Raw genomic sequence first — 6,000 nt, 5'->3', positions numbered from 1 at the left:
CCACAAAGATTTATTATCCAAAATAGTCGAAACGATAAAATTACGTTTGTCTTAAGAGTTTGAAGTTGGTAAATCTACTAATCTCAAGAAATTTCCATTGGTTCTCTGGAAACGTAAACTCATTTAAAATTGACCCGGTGAAAGGAAGACATAGTCCCACTTTGACACATTAGCTTAATATAAGTTTAATAAGACCAATTGTAACTAATGCTTAAATAAACTGGTGGACTTCTTTGAACAAAAAGTGTAATATCAAACTACTACATGGAGTTCAATTAAGGCTCTGGAAATGTTTCTAACTAGATATTTCATCTCTTACACCTGAATGGCTTATAACTTTAGGCGATCTGACCAAAAGTGATTGTAGAACACTTCATCAACATTAGACCTCTTGGTATAATGAGAAGTTGGGTAGAACTATACATTTACTATGAGTAGACCCTAAAGAAAGTAGGACTAGAAGCATCCTTCAACTGAGAAGGTTACGGATTGTGGACACAACAATATAAAATTGGACGTGTGTATTTAATGAAATGTAATGCATGTAGAGAGAGGACAGTAAAACACTGGAGCACTTTCTTTGCTATTTTCAGGCTTTTGTAGAAATTAGATCCAATATAGTTAGGATGTTATATCCGGAACGATATTATTCCGGATATAACATCCCTCTTGATCACTAATTGGAAAGTTCTAAGGAATTCCATCCAGGAAACTGAGTTTTATATATCAACATAACCTTTTTGTCTTGAACTTTACCTCACATCATCTCTCATTTAGGGACACTTCACACGATCACATTTTACGTACGTAAAATCTAATGAAAAAGCAAAATGAAATTCCATATCGTGTTTACACGATAGGTATAAAACAATAAAAAAGTAAGATGGGAACAGCTGTTTCATTTTTTTGTGTGTGTTTACATAAAAATACATCCCTGATCTAATGCGATCTGCTTGTTTTTTGAATCATATCATAAAAAGAAAAGAGCCATATGACTGTCAAATTTTTAATTCATATTTTCTTTCAAAGTGGTAAAGGTTTCATTACCAATTGTGTTTAGACGATCCCATCCGTACTCTTCTACACAAAATTTTGATAGATCATATTACTTGTGTGCTCGTGTGACCGCGGCTTTAAATTAAGAGCGGCATCGAGGTTAATAATATTTTCTTAGTTTCTATATAAATATGTTTTAGGATCGTTTAAAAGGTGATTCTTCTTTTGTAAGTTATAAGTTAGTGGGTGCATGCTGTGGCTGACCGCGTAAACGATATTATGATCAAGGATGCTAAAGTCTGCGAAGGTACCTGAACACACTAGCAATGTCGACGTGTCTGGGTGTCATCGGTTTAGTTTCTATTTGGTTAATGATTCTGATAGTTGTCACAAATCGACAATTTTAGGACAGCTTCTATAGCATAATTTGACTTGAAATCTGTGTGATTTGTAGTCAAATTACTTCTAGACCGACTGGAATTGTAATATGGATCAAAATTTTTCTTTTTGGAGTCATATCGTACATGAATTCTGATGAGTTTAAGCTTAAAATCGATATCTAAGTTTGTTCTATTACTTGGCTCCTGATCTCGATGATATTTATTTCTATATTGTGGACTTTTCTACATAAGTGTGAATGAACAGAGTTAAATCATTTTGTAGCTAAATTATTATAATCAAATTATTGTAAATTACAAAATTCAATAAAATTTTAAATCAACACAAACACCTATTCCAATATTCTACACATACTCACATGCACACGTACTAGTTGTCAAAATATCTGTTTATACTTTTCGAAATATCCATTCACGCTGCCGATTTTAAACTACATATGTATATGTATAAAATGACAATGAGTATAATTCTAATAAAAGGAACAACAATTAAGAGTACAACTAACTAATGAAGAGAATGTTAATGATTTAGGTAACTTTTTGACGTAGTACATACGTACATACATATGTACATATGTATATTATTGCATAGCCAAAATTATATTTTTATCTTTTTGCCATAATTTGTTTAAAAATTTATTAAATTTTGTTTTAATTTGTTTTTTTTTTTATTGAATTTAATAATTTTATTATTCATTTATAATTTTAATTATTTAAATTTAATTTAAACCTAAGCTCTAATTGCGAATTTCACAACCATATGGCTTTAATTATATTACAACTTTGCTAATTACAAATTTTAAATAATTTTCTTTTTATAATTTATGTCTCTTAGATTATTGACAAAACTTTTGTACAAACTATTTTTTTATTTAAATGTATTTTTTCTAATACAATTATAATGAATTTTTAATTTATTGTTAGTTATTATTAACAGAAAAAAATAGAAAATGGCGAATAAAATGGTAAAATTAAAAAAAATATTTAATTAAATTGCAAACATTTTTAAAAATATACATACATACACTATTTACAAAATTTATTTATTTTACTTATAATTAAAGTTTTATTTTATTTAATATTTTTATTTCGTTATAAATAAAACTATTTAACTGTTGACAAAAATAATTAAGTCAATTCCTGTCTTTGAAAAAAGCTCATTAATTTTTTTTATAATTTTAATAAATTTTTTTTTTATTTTTTTAGTTTAAAATATAAATAAAGTTTTATTATAATTTGACAAATGGAGAAGTTACATTATACCCCGTTCGCACGATGCAATTATTCACTCTCTCATTTGTCATTCAATCAAAAAATTACGAACAAGTTCGCCATACAAAACCTACGAATTACAAATGAATGAGTGTCATCTCTAATGTTTGCAGGTATTTATCATGATCAGCTGTTTGTTTATTATCTTGTATTCGTGATTTTAGCTGTTTGTGTCGTGGAAATGGTTTAATTGGCTATTGTAATTCAGAAACCGAATTATGTAATTCAAGACCTGGTTCACACTAGGAAACTTTTTTGGGAAACTTTTAATTTTTGTGTATGAGAGAAAGAGAAAGAAAAATCAACCATATCTTTCTCTCACACACAAAATTAAAAGTTTCCCAACAAAAGTTTCCCATTGTAAACTAGGTCCAACTCTTCGTGTGAACTTGTTATTAAAGCATTGGGATTGTATCAGGGATGGAAAATTTTATTTGTATAATCTATCAAAAATATTTTTAAATAGTACTTTTGCTACCCTCAGACTAAGTGGCTAAAAAATTTATGTGTTAAAATATCTTACTGTTCATGTATATAAAAAAAAAATTGTATATATTTTTAACAAATCGCCGATTAGACCTAGGACTAGGCAAAAGTCTATGTTTAATCAAAAGTTTAAAAGTACAATTAGAAGCTTTCAAAATTTGGCATAATAACAAACGATGCCAAACACTCTGCACAAGAACCCTATGTTCTTGGGGACTAAAGAGCTTAGACCTGGTTCACACAGAAAAACTTTTGTTGAGAAACTTTGATATTGTGTGTGAAAGAAAGAGATGGTGGATATATCTTTATCTTTCTCTAGCACACATAAATCAAAAGTTTCCCAAAAAAGTTTCCTAGCGTGAACCAAGTCTTAGAAAACACTCTACACGTGTGCCTTCGTTATAAAGTGTAGAGGATAAAAATAGTTCTTCGATTCCGATGCTTTTCAGACACGACTATATATTCACCAACGCAGAGTTATTCGCAAGTAATTGTTGCCAGTCGAAACACGTTCAACCGCGTCCTTTGATCACGTGCTGTTAAAATATTTTTAGTGGATCTCAGCATAATTTCATTGTTATACATGCACTGGACGTGAAGCAGTGTTCTTCCGCACTAGCTCGTCCAAAAGAGCATCACCAATTCCTTAAAATGTATACCCTAATAACCCTGAAAGTTATGGACAATATAGTTTCCTTTTATCTTTTAAAATATTTTTATCCGAAATTTTATAGATAACTTCCCCTATTGTAGAAATAGTGTCACATTATACACGTTATGGAACTCGTTCCCGATACCCGTATACTTTTGCGCAGCACAGGACTTTCATCGATCGGCCACGAAATACGGTGAAAATGCATTATTCAGCCGCACTTTTCGTATGTGGAACAAACTACCTGCAAGAGTATTCTACGCCAAATGAAAATGTTTAAATCAAATGTCCACAAAGACTACTCCCTTTATCCTAAATTTGTAGTTCTGGCACAATAAACTGTATAAGTATAAGGGAAAGTGATATCTCGCTATATTTTCAAGGCGTTTGATAGAGTGTGGAATGTTATTATATCAAATCTTATTGCGCAATCTCTGAATGGTGTTGAGTTATTAGAGACTACATATTTTAACTCCCTCAAAACACTATGTTTTTAATATATAAACTCATGACAGATAATATTACTCCATCTATATTTATGGGTGATGTAAATGTTAAAGAATCGGAAACTATTGATGTTCCGGGACACTGCGGTGTCGTCCACTAGTCTTAACAAAATTTTCAAGTGTCAAAGTGTTTCGTGTTTTTAAATCTTTTTCACTTCATCTGATCCTCTATTTGGACTACTTTTATCTGACCACGAATATAATAAAACTTTCAGATATTATGTGAACTTTATATTCAGGAGACATTTATTTTCCCGTCTATTTTCCAACTTCAAGGTAGCGAATAAGGTTATCTAGACCAGGATAAGCTTAAAGATCTTCGTTTCTATTCCAAATTTATTATGATTGCATAACAAGTAATGTGAAGAAGTTGATATTATCAAAAGTGTTTAGTTAATTGAAATCCGCAACAACTTGCTAGGGAACGCCTATTTAGAAAGGGTTAAAAAATGTATATTAAAAAGCAAATTGTCTGTTTTACGGTAATACCAACTTAAATGCACTTCAAAGTCTAATAAAAAAGTAAAATGAAATTTCATCCGTATAACGAAAAAAAGAGTAAAAGTCAAAAGATTTATAGTTTTTGTGTTTATACCATTGGCACAAAACAATAACAAAATAAGATGAAAACAGCTGTTTCACTTTTTTTGTGTGTGTTTACATAAAAATACATCCCTGATCTTATGCGGCTTGATTAATTTTTAAATCATTTCAAAAATAAAGAGAGTCATTCGACTATCATATTTTCCATCCATATTTTTTCTCAATGTGTGATGGTTTCATTACATATTACGTCTAGACGATCTCATCCGTACTCTTCTACACACAATTTCGACAGATCATTTTACTTGTGTGCTCGTGTGAGGACGGTTTTACCGAAATATTAATATAAAAACTACACAGAGAATAAATCTTTGTATAACAACATCGTGCAATTATGGACTAAACCATTTTAAGCTTTTGACTTTATCAAATTCTTTACAAAGTATATTATTGTTTAAAACATTTCTAAATATTATAATTACATTGCATTTAAAGCGCTTTTTTTGTTTAAATATTGCTAAGTTGTTAAAAAAGTATATTTATATACAATATGTACTTGAGTCATAATAAAAAAAAAAAAAACATTTCTAAAAATGCACCATCATTAGTCAAATCAGATGAGGTAATACTTTTAACAAAAACTGCAATTAAAGTCTAATTTTAGTTAATGTCAAGTTTGTTGCATTTTTGTTATAAATTCATAGATGTAAATCTGTTTGCAGTAAGCGGAGCAACGTTAAAGAGGCGGTATTTGTTTACAAGGACTATTTGGTGGGCAATCAAATTAAAATTAAGAGTAGTTGCGTTGAAATTGTTTTTTTTTTTGTTTTTACTTAATTACAAGTACGATTACTTAATATGTATGTAGTTACAGTATTGCTTATATCGTTTCTATTGTATATGCATTTACATTGTACATATACATACATACATGTATGTATACATATATATGTATGTAAATAATAGCTTTAAACAAATGACGAATACTATTTTATATTCCAATTTAAAAAATTTGTGAATACATTCATGACGAAAAAAGTCTAAAAGTCGACTTTCCAAATTAATGTTTTACTACAGAAATGTTAAAAATCAAAGCAATTGGATTCATTATACGTTAAAGTTAAGATCAATTGGTTGTTTTATATAA

The sequence above is a fragment of the Lucilia cuprina genome, chromosome 2 (assembly GCF_022045245.1).
Source record: "Lucilia cuprina isolate Lc7/37 chromosome 2, ASM2204524v1, whole genome shotgun sequence".
NCBI lineage: Eukaryota > Metazoa > Arthropoda > Insecta > Diptera > Calliphoridae > Lucilia > Lucilia cuprina.
This window is presented reverse-complemented; position numbering follows the sequence as displayed.